Genomic DNA, 27,208 nt, shown 5'->3' with positions numbered 1-27,208 from the left:
CTTTGACGCCATCTGCATCCGCCTCACCCTCCCATCCCTCAAGGTCTTCTTTGATCGAAAGGACTTGCAGGCCTCGCAAGTATCTTCCCTGTGCTCCGGTGACAGACACAGGTTACAGACCCGATGCTGGTCTGTATAGGGATGCTTAGCATGGCACTTTGGGCAGAAGGGAAAAGGGGTCCGGTCCATTAGGCTTCAACGACGTTTATGGTCGGGCCGACCAGGCCTCGGCTGGCCGCGGAAGCCCCGAAGGCCCACAGAAACTCTGTCTCGTCGGTGTAGATGTGTCAATACCAGATGTTTCCCGATCGCAAACAATACCTATGCTTGTCGAGGATTTTTAGTTGTTTTCCGATTCGAATAACGGAGCGAAGAGGAACACGTCTGAAACCGATGGCGGAAAGAAAACAATCTAAGATGGAGTCGATGCCCATGCACAATGGAGCCGAAAGGGAGGAGTCACTCGGTCCCGTGACTCAAAGACTTCTTCGAAGAAAAAAAACTTGTAACACTCCGAGCCCAACACTAGATGGCAGGAACAGTGCACAGCATGTGTATCTGCAGCTACACATGCCATCTAATATATATATATATATATATATATATATATATATATATATATTATAGAGAGAGAGAGAGAGAGAGAGAGAAAATGTCACTTACCCAGTGGACATATGTTCATGGCATGTAGTGCTGCAGATTCACATGCTTTGCATAAGTCCGCCATCTATTGTTGGGCTCGGAGTGTTACAAGTTGTTTTTCTATGAAGAAACTTTTTCGAGTCCAGGAGTGACTCCTCCTCTCGGTGATAGTGCAAATAATATAAAAAAAATTTAAAGGATAATAAGAGGAAATAGCTACCATATGTCAGGGCTAAAGGAAAAGACCTTAGGTTACTACGATGTTCCCCAATGTGAATTTTCGCTTTTGCAGGTAGTCATTCCTATGTAATATAGATTTAATGGAGATGTAATCATATAGACTACTCCTTGGGTGATGCAGTTAGTGAAACCCTTGATTTCCCATGTGGTATTGTCATTAAAAATAACCCTCTTAGTTGCGCTTGTCAAGTGGCACAAACTGCAATTGCCGCATGGATAATGTCCTGTGGGTGGTGGTAGGAAGTTGGTAGTAATCAACCTTCTCTTGGGTGGGAGCAGCGGAATATGTACTAGTATGTCCTTTATGCTTTTGCCACGTCTATGGGAAAGCATAGGTTTGGGAAGGTCCAAACAGCCACTATTCAAAATGCGCCAATGCTTGTTGATAATCTTATTCACCAGGGTGGAGGCTACATTGAATGTCGTAATACATATAGGCCTTTCCTCTTTCTGGGGAGGGGTGTCCAAAAGGGCCTCTCTGTTATTATTGTGTGCTCGTTTCATGGCATGATTGATGATTCTGGGGGGTATTTCCTAGCCTCCATTTCTAATGCAAGGTTCTGAGCTTGCTGCTTATAGTCGGATACCGCAGAACAATTTCTCCGGAGCCCGAGGAACTGGCCAAAGAGAAGATTCTCTCTCAAATGACGAGGGTGTGCACTGTCAAATAGTAGCAAACAGTTCTTAGCTGTCGGTTTCTCATGAGTGGTAGTTTTTAGGGTGCCATTGATTGCTATAATGTTGAGATCAAGGAAAACTAGTTGTTCCTTACTCTTCGTTAAAGTGAATTTCAGGAACTGATCCTGCACATTGAGCCATGCCAAAAAAGGGGCTACTTGTGTTTCCTCTCCTTTCCAGATGACTAGAATATCGTCAATATATCTTTTCCATTGTGAGATGTTTTCCCTATATTGGTTGGCGGTTTTCAGAATTACTTCCTTCTCCAGATGGTGAACGGAGAGACCTGCCAGACTTGGAGCAAAGGTGCTTCCCATGCTGGTGCCATATTTCTGAAGGTACAGATTGTCTTCAAAGCCAAAAAAGTTCTTGGTTAATGCCCAGAAGCAGTCAGAACCATGTTGTGTGGTGTCTGGTAATCCAAGTCTATTTAAAAAATGACCTCCTCCATAATGCGTAGTGAGGTAGACTGGTGTACAGGCTCTCCACATCTAAACCAAACAGTGTTTCATTGGTAGGGTCGAAAGGCCTATCTTAGGAGACACAATACATCCTTTGTGTCCTTTAAGTATGTGTCTGTGTTTTGGACTAAGGGTCTCAAGAAAGCATCAGCAAAACGGGACAGTGGTTCCAAAAACTGATTTAATGCCAGACACAATGGGTCTCCCTGGTCATGCTTACAGGTTTTTATGGACCTTGGGAATAGTGTAAAAATATGGGGTCACTGGATTCTTGTTCATCAGAAATTAACCCTCTTTCTGGGAAATCCAGTCATGTGCCAGTGCTTGCTCAACCATACTGCTGATCTTATTTTTCAGGAAAATAGTTGTATCTTCCTGTAGTCTCTCATACTTATGTGCTTCGCCTAGCAGTCTCAAGCACTCATTCCTATAGTTGTCTATGGTGTGAATGACAATGGCGCCCCCTTTGTCTGCTGGCTTGATGACTATGCTTGTATTGTTGGCTAGGTCTTGTAGCACTTTCTTTTCTTTCCTTGTCGTATTATGGAATACCTTCAGAGATGTAGGATCAATGTCATTGATATCGTTCATGACCGCTTGTTCGAAAGCCAAGATTTCCACAGGGATAGATGCACTATGTGGTGTAAAAAAGGATTTATTGAGTAGACCAGTATCACCTTAGTAGGGCCCACAGTAGGTGGGCGGTCCGCAAAGAAGGATCTAAGCTTAACGTTCCTTATGAATTCATTGACCTCCATATATAACTTGAATTTGTCTAACGGGGCAGTTGGAACAAATCCTAAACCTTTCTCCAGGACACTTGTTTGTGCAGGTTTAAGTGTCAAATCACTCAAGTTAACAACTAAACTGTGTGGTTGCTTGGGCCCACTTAGATGTCCTGACTCTGAGTTCTCCACTGTCATGCTCCAGGTTAGCATTCTCCACTGCTCTGCTTCCGGTGCCCAATGAACCTGTGACTGTCTCTTAGATTTTCCCTTTGGGCGTCCTTGGCCTGTCCCTAAAAAAGGACAGTACTGTGGTGATGGTCTCCCTGGGAACCCCAGTGCTCAAAAGGTAGAGGATACATGTGTGGTGGAATGAGACCTTGCGAAAAAGGGCATGTCATAAAGGGGCCTTGTGTTAAATGCGGTGGGTACATGGGGTACATAGGCCATCCTCTCCCGGATCTGAATCCTGTGGTGGCCCTCCTATTCCGCCCCCCTACCTGAAAAAAATGATCTTGTGTTGGAGTCAGAATTGCTAGAGCCTGAGTCGGATTAATTCTGAGTCAGTGTTATACCCTGGGTTCCTCCCCCGAAGATACATAGTCTTCTCTAATGTAGGGGTATACCTTCTCATGGGAGAATTTACTGACATCTTTCTTGAGTTTCTGGTTTTTAGTCTGTTGTAGATACACGTTAATCATTGATGGATTGGTTAAGTTCCTCTAAACATTTTTTAAGGGCCCCTGTGGACATGTACGCTCTTAGGCGAACCTCTTCGGTGACAGTTTCGCCCTTGAGTTCCTCTGCAAAGCGCATGGCCGTTTTTATAATAAAAATAAGCGTGTACAATGCCATGATATAAGTGACCAATCCTTCTTGAAAACTTCATCATTTTGAAGAATAAATGGTTAATTATTCACTATTAGGCCCTGTGGTGCTGCACTCTCCCTCAGATACTCAGCCATCATAATACCATGGATCATGGTCTTCACTCGATCTCGTTTAAGGGTATTAAGTTCATCCCAATCCTTGCTATCACTTATATTCCCAGATGTTGGTGTGTCACCAAAAGGGGATGTTGATGCTAAAATCCCTTCTATTTCCACAGTTGAGAAAGTAAGTCCTGTGATTTACACCATATGTGGTACTAGTCCTTCACGTGTAAGTTATGAAGAGGTTTCACGAGAAAAACTCCTGTAGCTGCACGCTGCCTTAATATACTAACTAAGGGGGAGAAGGAGGGTTTAAAGGGGCTGGGTCTATCCTCCTTAAAGCTTCAGTAAACGTACATAAAGGCCCAGCCCGGAAAGAAACTTCCACAGGGAGGCAAAAAGGTGTTTTTGTATGAAAAACCTTCATCCACCAGGGTTACCCCTTGGTGACATGCTTCATCATTGGGCGTGCTGCAACCGACAGAATACTTGAGAGCACTGATGGTTTCAACAATGTGAATGCTAGAAAGGGATAGAAGTGGTGAGTTAAAAATACTAGCCTCTGGATGATATTACTAATTTAATACATCTCAAAGGGGTGGTATGATTAGAAAGGGGTGTTGGGAGAGTGGGTATATTATGTACCTTACCTCCTAGATGGTCTACATGTTTTGGAGTCTACCCCCAGATTCCTCATCAAGATTCCTCATCCAGACCAAGGTGACCTCCCTAGTGTCACTCCTTGTGCACCTACTACTAAAAACACTATTACTACTTGCTATGTGGTATGGTGATATATACAACTAAATTAAATCAGATAATACCCATCAGTATTGTTGTTCTGCTGGGCAACCTGTGGTAGAAAAAAGGAATTAAATAATAAATGCTTCTCTCAGGGGTGTGGTGCTATTGCCACCATCACCCAGCTAAATGGCACTTGTACTCCACATAGAAAAACAAATACAAGACATACTGCACATAAGAAACACTACAACACACTTCAAAAAGTGAGGCACCTCCAAGAAAACACACGTGGTGCATTTGTGACCTACTTTCAGTATCTATGCTCTTTTTCTTTCAGGGGAGGGGTGTCCAAAAGGGCCTCTCTGTTATTATTGTGTGCTTGTTTCATGGCAAGATAGAGAAGTTCAGTTACTATTGAACTGTGATCTACCAGAGCGAGAGGGAACATGTCTGAACCCGACTCCGGAAAGAAAACAATATAACAAAGGACTAGATTCTCATGCGCAATATCAGAGAGGAGGAGTCACTTGATCTTGTGACTCGATCAAACTTCATAGAAGAAAAACAACTTTTAACACTCCGTGCTCAACACCAGATGGCGGACTTATGCAAGGCATGTGTATCTGCAGCTACACATTCCATTGAACATATCTATATAATCATATTTTCACTTAAAGAAACCAAAGGTTACAGGGACATTATAGTTAGGCTCAGATTTTACACACACAACCATACAAATTGAGTAGTTACAGTTACCTGAGCCAACTATAACTTACGCCCCACAATGGACAGCTTATGACCTCAGATATGACATCACTCATGACATGGTCAGTGACTTCACTGATGACATTTCAATGACGTAACTGATGATATGCAATGAGTGTAAATATTTCATAAACGTTTGAGACTTAAAGATATACATGAAGCTACTGCATAAGTTAAATTACTATTCTTTCTGTACTCCTACTAAGTGACTAATTCTAACGTATGTCATCTGATCTATAATCCCATTTTTAAAGCAGGTGTACTATTTATCAATGAACTGCCCTCTACACTGACACATGTCCCCTGCGGATCTATGTGTATGGTATTGCTTTGTGTCAGTCTAAGCTGTTCATTGAGACTTCACTCCCCAGTAAAGGCTCAAAATAGTTTTGTCTTATGAAATGCTGACCATTTTCCTTACATCTCTCTCCTTTGTGATGAATGACTGTAGTAGCAGACTACAATAAGTTCATCTGTTCACTAAGACCTCTAGGGTGATAGCTCAGTGTAGTAGACATTTAAAACACACTGACATCTCTGCTCACACCTTTCTTCAGGGTTCAGGGTGAAGAATAATTTCACTAGTGGTTTTCGACACAGTGGCCTGTCCAGTAAGACCTCTTTACAGATTGTATGTTGTAGTCGTTTGTGGAAATCTGACACTTGCACTAAAACCTCTTTTCAGGATTAAGAATGGTGTTGTTGTGGTTTACAATGGACTAGCCTATATGGTTAAACATTTTAGTGTGGTCCTATTAGTGTTTAGAGAAGTGGTTTAGAAGGGACAGGACTATCCGCTGACAACTGTCTCCTATGTGATAAGTAAGTGTAATAGTTCATAACCTTACAGTCAGTTCTGTGCTGTATATCTCTCACTTGTGTGTCTTAATTTTCAGAAATGTAAATAGTATTTTATTAAGTATATTTAAGTTTACTTTGCTGGGTGGATTTCATCAGTGATGTCACTGACCATGTCATGAGGGATGTAATATGTGAGGTCATAAGCAGTGCATTTCGGGGGCGTAATTAGCGCAGATAACTATAACTGCTGAATTTCAATGGTTTCGTGTCTGTAAAATCTGAGCCTAACTATAACGTTCATGTAACCTTTGTTTTTTGGGAGAATTTCTAAGGTGTCTTTAATTCTACTTCCCAATTCAAACTTCCCTGTAACCTTCATTTTTTCGTTTAATTTCACTGCTTTTTAATTCTATTTCTCAACTATAACATCACTGCAACCTTTGGATTTATCTGTTAATATTCAAGTTTTTTTATTCCATTACCCAACAATAACGTCCCTATAACCTTTGGTTTATTCAGTGAATTTCACGTTTTTTTTTTTTTTTTTTTTTTAAACAAATTGTACTACAATTTTATCCATACATTTAATTCAGAAATATAGATTTACAGAAGTTTATGAATACATTTTGTTGACACTTATTCTCATCATACATAATATAAAATTACCAATTAAGGCTACATTTGGTAACTTACGTAAACTGTATATTAATGCAATACAGCAAGTCTTTCTCATTTTTGTATTCAATTTATGGATCCACAGATCTGCTGCAATGCCACCATGAATCCGATGCAATTTCAAGAACACACCCAAACATAATTTTCTCATTGGATATACTGCCTCCACCCAGCCACTTCCAAACCATTCTCTAAAAAAAAAAAAAACACACACCGCTCCTTTGTTTTTCTGGCTTTCCTTCAAAGGAAGAAAGTTTCAAAGTTAGGATGTCTTCTGCTGACGAGAGAAAGAGAAGGACGAAGAAGACGAAGACTTATAGTGAATAAGTATTCAGATGGCACATACTCTATTGGTAAACACCTGCAAACCACACAGAGAAGAACATATTTCAACATAATATGTGAGAAGGAAGGTGGTGCATCATCAGCAGCTGGACTATCTGAGGGACCCTCATGTCTTGACAAGATGGTTACCATCCCCGTTGTTTCACCACAACTGGAAGAAATGGTCACTCACTGTAACAAATGCCATATTCACTAAAAATGTTATCAGTTGGTACAGATTCTGTAAACAGGCATAATTCTTATTTTTTTTTTCCAACCTCACCATTCCATCTTCTATTTTTCTTAAATAAAAACATGAGGATAGCTGAAGAGCAAGTATAGAATCCATTTACCTCTACATTACATACTATAAAATTATTACATACTATAAAAGCAAGTGGGTAGCTACACAAGTAGTTATGTCAGTGTGTAACAGGATGCGTAGCTGTCGGAGTGTGGTTGCATAAATGGGTGTACTGGTGGGTGAGTCAGTGGTTTATGGATATATGAGTGAGTAGCAGCACCTCTTTTGGCGTGTCACTGGATATGTAACTAGCTGTGTGGGTGTGTGATTAGGTGTGTTAGTGACTGTACTGGTGTCTAAAGTAAGTGGCTGTAAAGATTGCTAACTGGCTGTGTTAGTGGGTGTTTGGATGTTAACTGTGTGCAAGAGGCTCTGTTAGTGGTGGATACATAAGTGCTGTGTGGGTGTGTGTGAATGGATGCTTAAGTGCCTCCGTCCCTGTCTGACTGGGTGTGTGTGGCTCTATGCTTCTGTAAATAGGTTTTTGAGTAGCTGTACGGGTGGGTTTTAATTTCTACATAAGTTGATGTATAGTTAAGTAAATGGGTGTGTGAATGGGTTTATGGGTATGTGACCAAATGTGTCACTGACTATCTGTGTATATGACTAGCGGGTAGATTATTGCTTTTGTTGGTGTGTAACTGGGTGCACGTGCCTGCCTAACTGTGTGTCAATTACATACAATTAAATGACATTCTATAAGCAAGCACCCACATCTCATTTCAAACACATTAATTCATACTGGCGTGATAAAACAACTATATTTTCAGTATAGTAATTGCTCTTCCCCCTTTGCTGCCCACTATTTTTATTTTTACTTAATGCTCTCCTCCCCTCTATTATCCCTCTTTTACTGTAGTGTCCAGAAGCTACACATTATCTTTCAGCTTATATACTCAAAGGTTTCTTAAGTATACTTTTTACAGTACAACCTAATTCACATACCTGTAAAATATCTTTGCTGTATTGGAACCTTTATGCTAATATCTCTTGATATATGTTTTTCCACTGAAAAGCTCAAGTCAAAAATATGGCAGTTCTCCTCCACTCTCAGTAGAGAAGTACCAATCATCAATACCATTCCCACTGTGCTCTCACTCATACTGTTTTATTTAGCAAATACAGATTTCCCTGCATCTTTTATTTGTGTTCTACCACTTCTAAATAGTCCTTGTTTGTTAACCCTTTCCACGTTTCCTGTAAACAAGCCAGATTTGGTATTTTTTCTGCATATCTACCACAAGGCTCAGTGCGGCCCCAGTGTGGTCCACGGTGGATCCACATGGCAGCCCCTAAAAGCATTCAGCAATCTGTCATCAATGCTTTTAATTTATTTGTTATTTTGTCAAATATTGTCAATTACAAGATATACACTCCCTACTAAGGAATTTGTGAACATCAGTCTGCTTTTCAGTTTCACACTGCAGTCTCTTTTGCTACTTTACTCCCACACTTTCTTAGCTCCGGTTCCATAGTAACCATGTTTCAAATAGTCTCTGTCTACTACTAGGTCAAAAGTTCACAAGACTTTCTCTCAACAGCATACTAGCTTCATGTTAACTGTAGCAGGTGTGGTTGACGGTTTGCAATTTCAAGCATATCCTGATAAACATAACTCATATTTTTCCAAAGCCATTCTCAGAGCTGATTTTATTCATAAATCCACCTCCTAATTTTAGTTCCCTGCACATCTCCATCAAATATCCTCTTAGTTTTGACTTGCTGGATTCTATTTTAACTGCCTTTCATCTTCAAATCTGCCTCATTCTGCTGCAGCCCTTTTCTGTGTGCTACTCCTGCTTGTCTCCAAAAAGGTTGGAGTCTGTATTGTGAGCCATAGTTTTGTGATTTAGGATGTAGCTTTGTATGAGGTAGACATTACTAGAGTTGGCCAAAGAGTGTTAAAGCGGCATCAATTGCAGCCTATGGTTTAAACCAATGTGGACTGCCAACATCAAGACTTTATGATAGTGCACTGTGGTGTCAATGGCCTAGGCACAATTACTGGATTAAGTCAGGAAATCCTAATGAAGGATGTCTTTGGTAAATTAATGACATGTTCTCTGATACATTCCAAAGACAGCAGTGGCAGTAATAAACCGAATTTCGTCCATAGATGGAAAAATCCAGGAAACATGTCCATATAACTGTTTCTGCATTCCTTCGAAATCACAACAAGGGCTCTATGTACCATAACAACTTAAGCTTTTATCATCAAGAAATATATTGAAAAGACAGAGGCCATTTCGCAGACAGAGGCAACAAGGTGTTCCTCAACAACTGAAAAGACTGCATCCTGTTCTATGTGTAATTATCATCTCACATCAAACAAAATCTCTTTTCAGAGCTAATTCTTTTCCAGAACACTGGTTCTCTGTTCTTTTCCAAATCCTTGTTTAATTTCTCACACGGATCCGCAGCCTTATCACGGATTCCCTAGCCAAACAAGGGATCTGCTGCTGTATTGTGGAAGGATCCATGACTGATCTGCAGACCTGATGTTGCTGTGTGGGTCTGTGAGTAGGTAAGTTAATGGTTTGTTGGGTCTGTGAGTGGGTGTGTGAGGGTGTGATAGGTGAGTGTGTGTGTGTTTGAGTGTTTAAATAAGTGTGTGAGTGGCAGTGTGGGTCTTTGAGTGGGTGTGTGAATGAGTGGGTGTGTGAGTGGCTAATGGGTGTGTGTGTGTTAAGGAGTGTGTAAATGGGTCTGTGAGTTGTTGTATTTTCTTTTAATTGGTCTCTGGATCTAAATATACATTGCAGATTCACACACAGTCTGCGCTGAGAGCCATGATGGACCCGCAGATCAATGAGTACTACCCTTCCCCCCTTAAATAAAAACTAAAAAAAAATATTGGGGGGAGCAATTTTCTGTCCATGAGGGGTCCTTCAAAAAACCCTCCGTCAGACCTCTATCCTGACCCCTTATATTCTATTTTATTTTTATTTGCACCCCCCTACCTAGGAACTGTGTCCTGATTCACAAAATAGTGGCCGCAAATTTCCTCTCCGGTTGTGACCAGGCAATCATTACTTTGCTGTTGGTACTTGGAATCACTGATCCATCACAGTGGATTCATCTCTCTACATATACAGAAATCATTTTTCTTTAAAAACTTCACAGTCTACAGATTTACAGCAAATTACAACTATAGATCTTTCTGGATTAAAATCTAACTTTCTGTCAAGAAATAACCAGTAGTCAAAAATCGAAATACAGTATATACAATTATGTACACCAACTACACAAGTCCGGATAGTGCATCAATTATTGTCTGTGGACCACTGGGCTCAAAATGCATGGGCAAGGCAGACTTCAAACGGAGAGAACACTGCAGGGGCATCAGATCGAAATGAAACAGGCACCTCAGCCGGATGAGTGCACAACGCCACTGCTCCACGAGGGGGCTCCATGCCCACTGCTGTATCCTGGGGAGTGCAAAGCCACAGTCTCACAAGTCTTTCCAGTGGGTGGGTTGCCCAATGTTCAATCCTGGGGAGTGCAAAGCCACAGTCTCTAAGGTGGATGCCTTTCTCCACTAGTTCTGGAGGGGGCTTTGTGCCCAGAGTGCTTCATCCTGCCAAAGACTGAGGTAGTGGATGCCTTTCTCCACTGAAGGTGGTGCATCATGGAAACTGCCCAGGCTCCTGGAACTGACCACCAGGACCAATGGGGATGGCAGCCATGTCTGCGGTGGTGTCACTAGCTCAGGATGCCGCGGGCCGCTGGCGGTGTCAGTTGCGGCGGTGCTGGCGGCGGGCTCTGTGGCTGCCGTGCTGGCGGCGGGCTCTGTGGCTGCCGTGCTGGCGGCGGGCATCAGTGGCTGCCGTGCTGGCGGCGGGCATCAGTGGCTGCCGTGCTGGCGGCGGGCATCAGTGGCTGCCGTGCTGGCGGCGGGCATCAGTGGCTGCCGTGCTGCCGGCGGGCATCAGTGGCTGCCGTGCTGCCGGCGGGCATCAGTGGCTGCCGTGCTGCCGGCGGGCATCAGTGGCTGCCGTGCTGCCGGCGGGCATCAGTGACTGCGGTGCTGCCGGCGGGCATCAGTGACTGCGGTGCTGGTGGCAGTGCATGTGTCGGTCTTCTCCACCGTACAGGTTGGCATCGACATGGACAGAAGGTGTGACACTGGTCCCACTGTCGGTGCCACCATGCCCTCTCCTGACCTGCCCTTTATTTTCTGGCCCTTCCCCACCTTGGATGGTGGCGCAGCTGTCTTGCCACTATCACCTTTTCTTTTCCCTGAGCCCTTGGTGGCAGGTGTTTTAGCCTTCTCCCTCCGGGATGTGGGCAACTTTTTTACTTTCGCAGGTGGCGGAATGTTGTTGCCCTCGCTCTGTGGCACACTGGCTGCCCTGATGCTTGGCGCACTCCAAAAGCCCGCTGTTGCTGGCACCACTGTGCCCAGTGATGTGGTGGCTGAGGTGCTGGGTTGGGAACTGGAAAGCCTGGCCCTAGGGGATTGGGGGGTGGGGGGGGGGGGGGGAGGCATATGGTGTTGGGAAGAGGTCAATGTTAGCCGGGAAATGTTTTTTAGACACACTGGGACGGGTAGATGGAGTGGGTTTGGGAGTGGAGGAAGAGGTAGTGGTTGTAGGAGGTGTACATTTGCTGAATTTGGTTGAAGGTGCATGGGCAGGAGGCTGTTGTGAGGTGGATGGCTGTTGGGTGGGTGTGTGCCTGCGTTTGTGTACTTTGGCAGGAGGGCTCACAGACACACTGGGGGAGGACACAGGAGATGTGTGAATGGTAGTGGGGGTGGTGAGTGCACGTGAGCAGTGTGTGGTGATGGGCGTGCTGGTGATGGAGGTAGTGGCTGAAGATGTAGTGCATGCAGGTGTGAATGGAGACAAGATAGGGAGGGAGGAGGATGACGTGGAGGAGTGGATGTGTGGTGCTTAGGTTTGCCTAACCCACCCTTGTGTGTTGATGTGTGTGCATGCTGGTCTGATGGTGTGCTTGGGATAGGCTGAGGTAAAGGGAATTAGGTCTGGGTGGAGGAAGTTGGAGGGGCGAGGCTGGACACAGGGACAATGGCTGCCATCAGTGCTGAGGCCAGAGCCTGAAATGCTCTCTGTTGGGCTGCATGGCCAGAATGAATGCCCTCCAGGTATGTATTTCTTTGTTGCAAATGCCTCTCGACACCCTGGATGGCATTCACAATGGTAGATTGCCCAACCGTGAGGGATCTCAGGAGGTCAATAGCCTCCTCACTGAGGGCAGCAGGGCTGACTGGGGCAGGGCCTGAGGTGCCTGGGGCGAAGGAGTTGCCCACCCTCCTGGGTGATCGGGCACAGGACACATAATGAGGGGCTGCTGGGAGGGCGGTGCTGGTAGTGGGGGTGGCAGCTGTACCTGTTTATGCGGGGGCACAGAGGGGCCCGCCACCGCAAGGGAGCTCCCATCAGAGGAGGAGTCGCTGATGTCACCTCCTGTCCCTGCCGTGGAGCTCCCCACGCCCTCCGTCCCACTGGTGGCTTCAGACTCCGTTGTCTCGCCCTCAAGGGCCAAGTGGGATGCAGCTCCCTCCTGCTCCGGTGCAACTCCTCCTCCGCCTGATGATGCTATTGCACACAAGAACAGGGGCACCACAAAAAAGGGGGGGAAAACAGAAGACCGACATGTTCAGTGCATGCACTACCACTACCGTTGGCGGACACTACAACACAGCAGCCCTCTGTACTACGCCATGCACTTATAGTTCCTAGATTAATCACATGCCCATGGGGTACAAGGCCTATGCCCGATTGCTGCACACATGGAAGTCACAGGAGCCTGACTAGGTGTAGATGGCTCTTACCACTGGTGGGGTTGGGGTGCCACACAGCCTGCCTCACAAAGGGTCCTTGCCTACAAAGCTCGTCCTGGCCTAGGGTAACCCACTGCCCACCTCCCCCACCCAGACACCTCGTAATGCGCGCAGTCAGATAGATGTGACGGTACTCACCCCCTTGTGGCTGCTGTGATGTCCTCAAGCGCCCATCCAACTCCAGATATGCCACCGCCAGGATTCGGAACATCAGGGGGGTCATGGTGCGACGGGCACTCATCCCACGTTGGGAGCCCATCCCCAGCTGGGCCGCCGCCGTCTTCTTGCTCCAGCGGCGAATGTCCTCCCATCTTTTACGGCAGTGGGTGCTCTGTCTGTTGTGGACCCCCAGGGTCCGGACGTCCTTGGCGATGGCACGCCAAATATCCTTCTTCTGGTGGGCGCTGACCTAGAGGAATAGTACAGGGGAAAAGGAAAAACTTTAACCGTCCGGACCGTCACAGTCATTGGCCCACGTTTCCACCCTTGCCCTGACGCACATACACTCACCGGCCGCTCATGCAGGCCTCAGTCCCCCTCCCCGTGTCTTCCATCCAAACCACTTCAAACAGGCATTGCCCATGCAGCATGCTCACAGTGTACTCAGCGGTTTGTCTGGAGGACCGTAGAGTAGCGTGTACTGGGGGAGGACCCCATCCACTAACTTCTCCAACTCCTCCGAAGTGAAGGCCGGGGCCCTTTTCCCAGACACATGAGCCATCGTTGCTTCCAGACTGAGGTCACAGCAGCACTTGCAGTGTAGGTCCTCTCCTGTCGAAGGTCAGCTATCAAGTGATTGAACAGACAGAAAATGGCGGTGACGTCCGCGGCGGTGCGTACCGTCACCGCCGGCGTACATCGTCATTGGCTCCTGGGACCCATAGGGTCCAATGTTAACCAATGCAGGATTGCGCTGCGGTCTTCGACCAGCTACTGCGACGGTGTAGAACGCCAGCGCGGTCACCTCATATCCCCTTGTCTCACCTTGCAGGTCAGGCAGCCGCCATTTCAGGGGGCCACATGGCATTAATATTAACTCACCTATCTAGGCTTTGCATACACACAGTAACAGGCACATTGCGGATTTAGAAATGTTTGCTAATAACATTTAGTAATACCTCAGTGTTGGATGACTCTCTGCTCACTGTTCTACTCCATAGGGCACGTCCGCTGGGGCAGGTGGTGAGATGGCGGCATCCTCCGGTGTACAGACCGGTGGTGGCCCTGTCGACAATGGAAGAGAGACCCGTAATAGTCACCTACAGACTTGATCGTGCAACAATCCATGAACTGTGTGCCCAGTTGGAGCCAGACCTGATGTCAGCAATCCGCCATCCCACAGTAGTCCCCCCCCCCTCTAGTGCGGGTCCAGTCAGTACTCCATTTCCTGGCAAGTGGGTATTTTCAAACAACAGTGGCCACTGCATCAGGGATGTCACAGCCTATGTTCTCAAACGTGTTGTCTGCCCTGCTTAAACACATGCGCAGCTACATCCTTTTCCCTCAGGTGGAGGATTTGCCTACAGTGAAAGGTGACTTCTATGCCCTGGGACACATCCCCAACATCATAGGTGCCATTGATGGGACACATGTGGCCTTGGTACCACCCCCCCAACCCCCTCCGCCACCCCCGCCACCCCCCCGCAGGAGGGACCAGGTGTACAGAAACCGGAAGAGCTACCATTCAATGAATGCGCAGATGGTGTGTTTGGCCGACCAGAACATCTCCCATGTGAATGCCACATTTCCTGGCTCAGTGCATGACGCTTACATTCTGAGGAAGAGCAGCATCCCTTATGTGAATGGGGCAACTCCAGAGGCACCGTGTGTGGCTAATAGGTGAGGACAAGGACCCTATACCCTGTGAACAGTTGTCTGGGTCTGGGGTTGTCCCTAAGGGTTAGTGTGTGTCTAACAGTTGTCCCTTGACATTTGCAGGTGACTCTTGGTACCCCCAACCTGTCATGGCTACTGACCCCAGTGAGAAATCCCAGGACAAGGGCAGAGGAACGCTACAATGAGGCACATGGGCGAACTAGGAGAGTGATCGAAAGGACCTTCGGCCTCCTGAAGGCCAGGTTCCGGTGCCTCCATATGACAGGTGGTTCTCTCTACTACTCACCAAAGAAGGTGTGCCAGATCATGGTGGCCTGCTGTATACGGCACAACCTGGCTTTGCGACGACAGGTGCTTTTTCTGCATGAGGATGGTCCAGAAGGAGGTCTTGTGGCAGCTGTGGAGCCTGTGGACAGTGAAGAAGAAGAGGATATCGACAACAGAAACAACGTTATTCAGCAGTACTTCCAGTGAGACACAGGTAAGATGTCACTGCCTCACACCTCTCATACAATTGTTAGACCTATCATATATGTCTGTCACTTTCACCCAGTGTATGGACCCTGACTTGTCACTTTGCCTTTCCATTTCACAGATGTGGGTCCCACTGTGTGACCTCTGCTATATTACCTCATGGACTAGAGCTGTGTTACATCGGTATGTTGACAATACAATCGAAACTGCTATATTCCATAGTTATTGCAAATACAGATTTGTGAAAGCACAGACTGACTCCAGCTTGTTTTGTGATTCAAGGGTGTTTATTTCAGTGCAAAATAGTGGAGGGGGTTGTAAAATGGGCAAGGGTGATGGTGGAGGATTGTCAATGGCAGAGTCCAGTCTATTTGTTTCACAAGTGCATTGTCCAAAGGAGCATAGGAAGTGGAGCAAGGGCAGTTGATGGATGGACAGGGTGATGAAGTGGGACAGAAGGATGACATTCAGGGGGGTCTCATTTCCTGGCAGGGGTCTTGGTATTGTTCTCTGTCCTTGTCCTGGATCTCAGGGAGCATTTGTGAGGTGGTTCTCCATCTGCAGGGGGTGGGGTGCTGGTGTCGTGGTCCTGTGGCGGTGTCTCCTGTCCACTAGCGCCGGTGGTGGGCTGTTCATCATCCAGGCTAGTGGTAGGGGCCCCTTGTGCCACAGTGTCCCTCCTGGTGTTCACAAGGTCCTTCAGCACCCCTACAATGGTGGCCAGGGTGGTGTTGATGGACTTGAGTTCCTCCTTGAACCCCAGGTACTGTTCCTCCTGCAGCCGCTGGGTCTCCTGAAAGTTGGCCAGTACCGTTGCCATCGTCTCCTGGGAATTATGGTACGCTCCCATGATGTTGGAGAGGGCCTCGTGGAGAGAGAGTTCCCTGGGCCTGTCCTCACCCTGTCGCACAGCAGTCCTCCCAGTTTACCCCTGTTTCCTGTGCCTCTGTCCCCTGAACCGTGTGCCCACTGCACCTGCCCCCAGGTCCCTGTTGTTCTTGAGGTGGTGGGTTTGCCTGGGTTCCCTGTAGTGGTGGACACACTGCTGCTTGATGTGTCCTGGGTACGGAGGTATGGGCCCGCTGGGTGGGTGCTGTGCTGGTGTTTCCTGAGGGGGTAGGCTCTGTGGTGGCATGTGCCAGTGTGAGGGGAACAGACTGTCCCGGGGTCCCAGATGGGCCGGGCTGGTCATCTTGATCCAGTTGGACAGAGCTGCCATCATCACTGTGGGCCTCTTCTGTGGGGGGAGTGGACATGTATGGAACCTCCTGTCCAGTGACGTTGGGTAGGGGTTCTGCAGGGGTGTAAAGGCATGATTATTGCATCTGTGTGTGCCATCATGTGCACTGGGTGGGTGACCCTGTACTCCAGTGCTTGCATTCTTGTCTAGGACCTTGTGTGATAATCGGTTTGTAATCTGAGTGGGTATCTGTAGTGGACATGCTTTGGTGATGGGTGTCCATGCTTTGCTGTTGCATGCAGGGCTTGGTATTGGGATGGGTGGGTTGTGATAGTGGGACATTTGTAAGGTGTTGGAGTGATGGGGGTGAGGGTGAGGTTGGCGTATGTGATAGCATGCAGGTAGGGTGGGGGATGTAATAGTAAAGATTTGACTTACCAGAGTCCATTCCTCCTGCTACTCCTGCGAGGCCCTCAGGATGCAGTATAGCCAAGACTTGCTCCTCCCATGTTTTTTGTTGTGGGGGGAGGAGGTGGGGGTTGGCCGCCATTCCTCTGTACTGCAATCTGGTGTCTTTAGACCACGGAACGCACCTTCCCCTGTTGGTCGTTCCACCTCTTCCTGATGTCATCCCTAGTTCTTGGATGCTGTCCCACTGCGTTGACCCTGTCTACGATTCTGCACCATAGCTCCATCTTCCTAGCTATGGAGGTGTGCTGCACCTGTGCTCCAAATAGCTGTGGCTCTACCCATGACCCTGAGCTCCTCCTCAGAGAACCTGGGGTGTCTTTGCAGTGCCATGATGTGGTGTGGGTGATGTGTGAGGTGGTGTGTGTTGTGATGTGTGAGGGGATGTGTTTGTGTGTGTTGTCTGAGGTGCGTGGCTGTTGTGTGAGTGATGGTGTTGTGTGCCTGTGGATGCTAGTGTTGTTTCGGGTGGTGTCTCTCTGGGCTTCTTTCTCAATTTTTGTTGTAGGGGTTTGTGGGTGATGTGGGTGTGTGTTTTATATTGGATTTGGTGTGTGGGAGTGGTGTGTGTATGTGTATCAGGTGTGTGTATTTCGAATTGTCCAATGTGGTTGTGTTTTGTAAATGTGTGTGTATTTTGAGCGCGGTGGTGTGTACCGCCAATGGATTACCGCGGTCGAAAGACCGCCGCGTTGATTTGTGGGTCGTGATAGTGTGGGCGTATTCCTGTTGGCGTGACGGTGTCGGTTTTGTTATCGCCAGTTTATCACTGACCTTTGGTGTGGCGGACTTGTGTTGGTGTCTGTTTTTTGGCAGATTCTGGGCTGTGGGTCGTAATAGCTGTAGCGGTATTCCTCCGCCGCCGCGGTGTGTTGGTGGTCTTCTACACGGTGTTAAGCGGGATTTACCGCCAATGTTGTAATGAGGGCCATAGTGTGTTGCCAAGAGTCTTGAGTGTTGAAGCTTTTCACGTGAATGCTTTTCATTCCTTTTGTGTAGCAGCTACGCCAACCACACCAGACAAACTGACGGACGGTCTAGGGGGTCTAATCTCTATAAGAATAAGTCACTTACAAGTTGAGGAGCTGATGTGTTCCCCTTGTCGTCAAATTTTACAATTGTTATTTCCTGTTTTTTTTTTTTTTTTTTTTTTTTACACTTTATTAATCAAGTTCTATTTTAATTATTTTACAAATCAGCCTATTTATTTCATCGATGATCTGGACCACTATATTACAGACTGTCATGAGAGTAAGACCGATAAGGAGGTCATCATCCCTTGGCATCCCAAGCTGTCCTCTCAGAGGAGAACACGTCTGTGGGGTTACTGACTGGCAAGCGAAAAATGTAAAGCATTTTATACACATTCGATGTGGGGTTGCACTGAACCAGATTATAATTAAACAAAATCTACTTTTTAGCTCAGAATTTTATAAGGAAGGTAACATTTAACTGCCAATCTTTACAGTTAAGGTTAAAGGTTCCACAACAGATGTTATTTTGTTGTTAATACATATAATCCGTATGTACAGGAATCATATATTCTCTCTACGAGCATTAGCGACCGTAATCCTATTGATATAAGTTCCCCTGGTCAAAGCAGAAATATACAGCTAATCTCCCAACCTCCAGTTTTCAAAAAAATAAAGACATTTATATTAACCCCTTAGCTGCTGGGCCTTTCCCCCCACCTGTGCTGAGCCCATTTTAGGCTATATGGGGTAGTTCGCGCTTAGGCCTTCATAACTTTTTGTCCACATAAGCTATCAATGCCACATTTGTGTCCTTTTTTTCCCCAACATCCTAGAGATTCTAAAGGTACTCCGAGTTTGTGGGTTCCCCATGGAGGAGACCAAGAAAGTAGCCAAAATACATCTAAAAAGTTTTTTCAGAAAAATGTGAAAAAAGGGCTGCAGAAGAAAGTATGTGTTTTTTTTCCCTGAAAATGGCATCAACAAAGGGTTTGCGGTGCTAAAATCACGATCTTCCCAGCTTTCAGAAACAGGCAGACTTGAATCAGAAAATGACATTTTTCAACACAATTTTGGCATTTTCCTGGGACATACCCCATTTTTACTATTTTTTTCTGCTTTTAGCCTCCTTCCAGTTAATGACAGAAATGGGTGTGAAACCAATGCTGGATCCCGGACAGATAAACATTTCTGAAACGTAGACAAAATTCTGAATTCAGCAAGGGGTCATTTGTGTAGATCCTACAAGGTTTTCCTACAGAAAATAATAGCTGAAATAAAAACATATTGAGATTGAGGTTAAAAAAAAAAAGCAATTTTTCTCCACATTTTACTCTAACTTTTCCCTGCAATGTCATACTTTCAAAAATAATATACCGTTACGTCTGCTGGACTCTTCTGGTTGCGGGGATATATAGGGCTTGTACGTTAATCAAGAACCCTAGGAACCAGAGCCAATAAAGGAGCTGCACCTTGCAATGGGTTTTCATTGTATACTGGGTGTACAGCAATTCATTTGGTGAAATATAAAGAGTGAATATAGGTATCAAGGAAACCTTTGTATTTCCAAAATGGGCACAAGATAGGGTGTTGAGAGGCAGTGGTTATTTGCACATCTCTGAATTCCGGGGATGCCCATACCATACTAGCCTGTGAATTACAGGGCATTTCTCAATTAGACGTCTTTTTTACACACGGTCTTACACTTAGAAGGAAAAAATGTAGAGAAAAACAAGGGGCAATAACACTTGTTCTGCTATTCTGTGTTTCCCTAAGTCTCCAGATAAAAATGGTACCTCTCTTGTGTGGGTAGGCCTAATGCCACGCACAGAAACGCAACATGGACACATCACATTTATACATTGAAATCTGATGTGTTTTTTGGAAAGTGCCTAGCTGTGGATTTTGGCCTCTAGCTCAGGCAGCACCTAAGGAAACCTACCAAACCTGTGCATGTTTGAAAACTAGACACCTAGGGGAATCCAGGATGGGGTGACTTGTGGGGCTCGCACCAGGTTCTGTTACCCAGAATCCTTTGCAAACCTCAAAATTTGGTAAAAAAAACAAAAAAACAAAAAAACTTTTTCCTCAAATATCGGTGCTGCAATGTTCTGGAATCTGACAGGAGCCGCAAACTTCCTTCCACCCAGCATTCCCCCAAGTCTCCCGATAAAAATGGTACCACACTTGTGCGGGCAGGCCTAGTGCCCGTGATAGGAATTGCCCCAAAACACAACATGGACAAACTACATTTTCCCAAGGAAAACTAACCTGTTTTTCGCAAAGTGCCTAGCTGTGGTCTTCTAGATCAGCCGGCACCTTGGGAAACTTAGTAAACCTATACATTGTTTTAAAACTAGACATCTAGGGGAAGTCAGAATGTTGTGACTTATGGGGCTCTGACGAGGTGTTACCCAGAATCCTTTGCATACCTCAAAATTTGGCAAAAGAACAAAAAAAAACCTTTTCCTCACATTTCGGTGATGTAAAGTTCTGAAATCTGAGAGGAGCCACAAATTTCCTTCCACACAGCATTCCCCAAAGTCTCACGATAAAAATGGCACCTCACTTGTGTGGGCAAGCCTAGTGCCCGCGACAGGAAACGCCCCAAAACGCAACATGGACACATCACATTTTTGCATTGAAAACTGACATGTTTGTTGGAAAGTGCCTAGCTGTGGGTTTTGGTTACTAGCTAATCTGGTACCTTAGAATACTTAACAAACCTCTGCATTTTTTAAAACTAGACACCTAGGGGAACAGAGGATGGGGTAACTTGTGGCGCTCTCACCAGGTTCTGTTACCGAGAATCCTTTGCCAATGTCAATATTTGGCAAAAAAAACACATGTTCCTCACATTTCAGTGGTAGAAAGTTCTGGAATCTGAGAGGAGCCACAAATTTCCTTCCACTCAGCATTCCCCAAGTCTCCCGATAAAAATGGTACCTCACTTGTGTGGGGGTAGGCCTAGTGCCCGCGACAGGAATAGATCACACAACAGTCAATGTTGGTCCTTACATGAGGGCAATTGTTGACCCTGGGGCGATCCATTCCTGACGCAGGCACTAGGTACAGGCACTCAAGTGGGGAGTGTTTTTATCAGGACAGATGGGGAAATTCTGGGTGGTAGGAAATTTGTGGATCCCAGTATATTCCTGTAGTTTGTGTGAGAGAAACGCACGAAAAAATTTAGTTTTTATTCAACATTTCACCTTTGCATTGTATTCTGGGTAAGAAAGGTTTGGGGAATCCACAGAAGTCACACCTCTGTGGACTCCCCCGGACGTCTAGTTTCCAGAAATGTCTGGTGCTGGTAGGTTTCCCTATATGGACGACGAGCCCAGGACCAAAAACGCAGGTGCCTGCCTTACAAAACCAGGTTGTTTTGTGATAGAAAATGTTGATGTCTCCACAATACGATTTGGGCGGTGGAATTTGGGGCTGAACTAAATTGGGGAGCTCCAAAGAGACCACTCTCTCTGTGCTTGCTGCCGCATGCACCTGTTCTCTTGGTTGGGCTATCCCGCTATTGTCCCGCTGCACAGACTGTTCTTGTGAAGGGACAACAGGACTGTCCTCATCACCTCCCTCATAATCAATGGAAGAGGAATTATCGAATGGGACTCCTCCGACTGAAAAATCACTCCCAGAGTCTACGCCATTGTCTTATCCTTCAGATGTTGTCTCAGCCTCTGATCCTACATCAGAGATGTAGGAAGTTGGCTCTGTATGCACTATTTCAAAGTAAGGAATAGTATGCACAGAGTCCAAGGGTTCCCCTTAGAGGTAAGATAGTGGCAAAAAGAGATAATACTAATGCTCTATTTTGTGGTAGTGTGGTCGAGCATTAGGCTTATCAAAGGAGTAGTGTTAAGCATTTGTTGTACATACACACAGGCAATAAATGAGGAACACACACTCAGAGACAATTCAAGGCCAATAGGTTTTTGTATAGAAAAATATATTTTCTTAGTTTATTTTAAGAACCACAGGTTCAAATTCTACATGTAATACTTTGCATGAAAGGTATTGCAGGTAAGTACTTTAGGAACTTTGAATAATCACAATAGCATATATACTTTTCAAATAAAACACATATAGCTATTTTAAAACTAGACAGTGCAATTTTCACAGTTCCTAGGGGAGGTAAGTAATTGTTAGTTCTTGCAGGTAAGTAAACCACCTACGGGGTTCAAGTTTGGGTCCAAGGTAGCCCACCGTTGGGGGTTCGGAGCAACTCCAAAGTTACCACACCAGCAGCTCAGGGCCGGTCAGGTGCAGAGTTCAAAGTGGTGCCCAAAACGCATAGGCTTCAATGGAGAAAGGGGTGCCCCGGTTACAGTCTGCCAGCAGGTAAGTACTCGCGTCTTCGGAGGGCAGACCAGGGGGGTTTTGTAGGGCACCGGGGGGACACAAGTTAGCACAGGAAGTACACCCTCAGCAGCACGGGGGCGGCCGGGTGCAGTGTGCAAACACACGTCGGGTTTGCAATAGGAATCAATGGGAGACCAAGGGGTCTTCAGCGATGCAGGCAGGCAAGGGGGGGGGGGGGGGCTCCTCGGTGTAGCCACCACCTGGGCAAGGGAGAGGGCCTCCTGGGGGTCACTCCTGCACTGGAGTTCCGATCCTTCAGGTCCTGGGGGCTGCGGGTGCAGGGTCTTTTCCAGGCGTCGGGATCTGAGAGTCAGGCAGTTGCGGTCAGGGGGAGCCTCGGGATTCCCTCTGCAGGCGTCGCTGTGGGGGCTCAGGGGGGACAACTTTGGTTACTCACAGTCTCGGAGTCGCCGGAGGGTCCTCCCTGAAGTGTTGTTTCTCCACCAGTCGAGTCTGGTTCGCCGGGTGCAGGGTTGCATGTCTCACGCTTCTGGCGGGAAACGCTGTTGTCTTTAAGTTGCTCCTTTGGAAACAAAGTTGCAGTCTTGGGTGAACAGGGCCGCTGTTCTCTGGAGTTTCTTGGTCCTTTTAGGAGCAGGGCAGTCCTCTGAGGATTCAGAGGTCGCTGGCCCTGGGGAAAGCGTCGCTGGAGCAGTTTTCTTCCGAGGGGGGGGAGACAGGCCGGTAGAGCTGGGGCCAAGGCAGTTGGTGTCTCCGTCTTCTCTGCAGGGTTTTTCAGCTCAGTAGTCCTCTTCTTCTTAGGTTGCAGGAATCGGAGTTCCTAGGTTCTGGGGAGCCCCTAAATACTGAATTTAGGGGTGTGTTTAGGTCTGGGAGGGCAGTAGCCAATGGCTACTGTCCTTGAGGGTGGGTACACCCTCTTTGTGCCTCCTCCCTGAAGGGAGGGGGGCACATCCCTATTCCTATTGGGGGAATCCTCCTTCTACAAGACGGAGGATTTCTAAAAGTCAGAGTCACCTCAGCTCAGGACACCTTAGGGGCTGTCCTGACTGGCCAGTGACTCCTCCTTGTTTTTCTCATTATCTCTCCTGGACTTGTCGCCAAAAGTGGGGGCTGGGTCCAGGGGGCAGGCATCTCCACTAGCTGGAGTGCCCTGGGGCATTGTAACACGAAGCTTGAGCCTTTGAAGCTCACTGCTAGGTGTTACAGTTCCTGCAGGGGGGAGGTGTGAAGCACCTCCACCCAGAGCAGGCTTTGTTTCGGTCCTCAGAGAGCACAAAGGCTCTCACCGCATGGGGTCAGAAACTCGTCTCTCAGCAGCAGGCTGGCAGAGACCAGTCAGTCCTGCACTGAACAATTGGGTAAAATACAGGGGGCATCTCTAAGATGCCCTCTGTGTGCATTTTTTAATAAATCCAACACTGGCATCAGTGTGGGTTTATTATTCTGAGAAGTTTGATACTAAACTTCCCAGTATTCAGTGTAGCCATTATGGAGCTATGGAGTTCGTTTTTGACAGACTCCCAGACCATATATTCTTATGGCTACCCTGCACTTACAATGTCTAAGGTTTTGCTTAGACACTGTAGGGGCATAGTGCTCATGCACATATGCCCTCACCTGTGGTATAGTGCACCCTGCCTTAGGGCTGTAAGGCCTGCTAGAGGGGTGACTTACCTATGCCACAGGCAGTGTGAGGTTGGCATGGCACCCTGAGGGGAGTGCCATGTCGACTTAGTCATTTTCTCCCCACCAGCACACACAAGCTGGCAAGCAGTGTGTCTGTGCTGAGTGAGGGGTCCCTAGGGTGGCATAAGTCATGCTGCAGCCCTTAGAGACCTTCCCTGGCATCAGGGCCCTTGGTACCAGGGGTACCAGTTACAAGGGACTTACCTGGGTGCCAGGGTTGTGCCAATTGTGGAGACAATGGTACATTTTAGGTGAAAGAACACTGGTGCTGGGGCCTGGTTAGCAGGGTCCCAGCACACTTCTCAGTCAAGTCAACATCAGTATCAGGCAAAAAGTGGGGGGTAACTGCAACAGGGAGCCATTTCTTTACAAGAGCTGTCCTCTATAACCCGAGTTGGGGCTTGAGCAGCAGTCATCCAACGAGATGCAATCTCTGTTACTGGCTACAAAGTCGCTCTAAAACACTATCCTATGTAGACAGTCACAAAATTGGTGTTGGTGTGTGTGGTTTGTGTGGTTTGTGTGTGTGTGATACGTGCAACAGTAGAGGTCACCTTACCTTTGCTTCTTCCCTCAATCAGCACGTTCTCTCAAGACACTCAAAAAAAAAGACACACCATTACTTCACCTTGTCACATACCAATCGTCACAGTCTTTAGCGCCTCTAGCGCCCAGCCCAACAATCATTATTGGTGCTCCCACTCCCATGACTTCGTCCTCGGATTCCTTCGCTGCCACCCAGCAAAAGTGCCCTTCATCTCTCCATAGCCCCCCACACATACATTTCATTTATATTATAGCGCAGGTAATGGCTGACTTTACTAATCCACTCAGCTATTTACATAAAATACAGATTTATCTTTGCAGTAGGCATATAAACCTTTTGCGCTACTTTATGGCATCAAAACTGCCACTACACAAAAGTTAGATCCTTTGGTAGCAGAAACATAATCGTAAGACTGACTTGACTTTTTTATTGCTACCTAAAAGCTACAGTTAAAACGCGTCAGTTGAAGTATGTGCATTGCTTTGAAGACGCAAGCAGCAACGGCAAGCGAACTGGTGGAGAATACATAGATATATATACACACACAAAATGACTTTTATATATGGGTGTGGTTTTCCTGGGGGACGAACGCAGCCCCCAGGGCAACCACACATGTGTTGACAAAAGTGATTGCTATATATACATAGATTATATATATATATATACAAAAAGCAAAGGAGAACTCTGGGAAGTTCCCAGTTTTAGGTGGAGAGCTGCTCTAGTAAAGAGCACCCTGCAACACCAGCGACACTCTAGATATGCTCACCTCAAATGTCTGCTTATCTAGCAATGTTTTTAAGCATAGGATCAGCACAATGCTAGCCTCGCCGAGCTAGATAATGACAAAGTCTTTTGCCGTTTGTACAGCAAAATCTTTAAGCATAGGATTGACACTGTGTCATCCTCGCCGAGCTGTAAAATGACAAAAGCCATAGTGATTTCCCCCACAGGGGGTCGCCCTCTTCACGGGCAACCCCCTGGCAATTTCCTTTTTTTTTTTTAAATGAATATATATATTTTTTAAACAAATTTTAAACCCCAGGAGGAGCGACCATGCACGATCACGCACCTCCCAGACAACCCCCCCCAATAAATCTATATATATATGTTTTTTCCAATGCCCCCGAGGGGGCCGGCCTGTTTGCCGGTGTGGCCAACCCACCCACAAGTGAAATCCCTGGTGTCTTGTGGGATTTCCTGGCCCTCGATCGCAGCTGGACTTCTTCTTCCACAGACTTGCAGGAACTTCACCTTCAGGAGGGTGGCCAGCTCCTTAGTACCTCCAAGGGTGCTGAACTCTGTCCCTTTCCTTTGCAGGTCCTCCACGTCTGGTATCTGTCCCGGAGTTCCATCTGCCTGGTCCAAGGGTTCTGACAGCAGTTGGACAATCTGGGGCTTCCACTGACACCGGAGAGAGTCCCTTCTACCCTCTGCATCCGGGTCCCTGATGTAGGTACTTCTATCTTCTAGGTATCCTGGGGAATGGGCACTCTCCATCCTTCCTCTTGACTACTGGTTTCCTTGGGGTCCATTAGGAAGGGTCCTGAATCCCACAAACTCCAACCACTGCTCTCTGAGTTTGCACCTGGTTGCTGGGGACACTTACTATACTTGCCTCTGGTGTTTGTCTGCCCCCATCCCCTAGCTAACTACTTCAGTTGCCTCGGTTAGGGTCACTATTTCACATTCCACTTTTTTAGTATATGGTTTGGCTCTTGCATAGGACCCTGTGTATTCTTAAGCTATTCCTGATGGGTATTTTGTGTATGTATTTTTTATAGATTTCTCCAAAGGGAGATATTCCAATACTGGTCTAGTAGTAGTGCTGTAATAAAGTATCCTTTATTTTTGCAACACTGGTGTGGTTCTTTCTTGTGAGTGAGTTACTGTCTGACTACTGTGGTATTTCAAGTGCTTTACATTCCTCTTGGATAAGCTTTAGCTGCTCGCCTCAGCTGCCCCTATAGAGCATTTGCCATCTGGACACCTTTCACTATCACTAAGGGTTGCCTGGAGTCAGTATGGGGTGCAATACCATAGGTGTACGCCATAAACCGAGCCAGCCTCCTGCAATCATTCAGAGTTAAAATGGCATTGTAGGGACTTAACCCACTCTACCTTTGGGTCATTACTTCACAAGTTCTTCTGTGCCAAAGAAGCTTGCTTATTCCAGAGAACACCCTTTCCACCCTTGCAGTTAATGACTAGTTGCATCCATATATAGTTTGCATCACCGTCTGGCACCACCCATGGTGCAGTCATAATAAAACTACAAATGTACTTTCCCTGGAAAAGACTGAAGAAATTATTAGGCAAAAATGTTTCCTTTTCTTATAAAAAGTATAACCCCAAATGGATTTGATGGATCTGTGTAAGATTTTGTAATGCATTACCTCCTCTGCTTTTAACGACTGACTGGTCTCTCCTCTGGATCTTGTTGTATCTTTACAGAGGACTTCGTCTGTGTGGCCGCAGTGTAGCATAGTTTGGTTTGGAGATATGGTTTTAAAAACCTTAAGCACTTGTGTCAGAAAGCTGAGCATCCTGTGCATAAACCTTACTGCACAAACCAGTTCATTGTACACTAAGAATAAGGCCTTTTTCCATTTAA

General features: G+C 46.5%; 1 protein-coding gene across 4 annotated transcripts in view; it reads right to left on the bottom strand.

Moving 5' to 3' along the window:
* The window catches only part of MBTD1 (mbt domain containing 1), a 527,258-nt gene that overhangs the window by 303,311 nt on the left and 196,739 nt on the right, over positions 1-27,208 (bottom strand). The gene's annotated exons all lie outside the window — the stretch shown is intronic.

Source organism: Pleurodeles waltl, chromosome 7 (genome assembly GCF_031143425.1).
Source record: "Pleurodeles waltl isolate 20211129_DDA chromosome 7, aPleWal1.hap1.20221129, whole genome shotgun sequence".
NCBI lineage: Eukaryota > Metazoa > Chordata > Amphibia > Caudata > Salamandridae > Pleurodeles > Pleurodeles waltl.
This window is presented reverse-complemented; position numbering and strand designations above follow the sequence as displayed.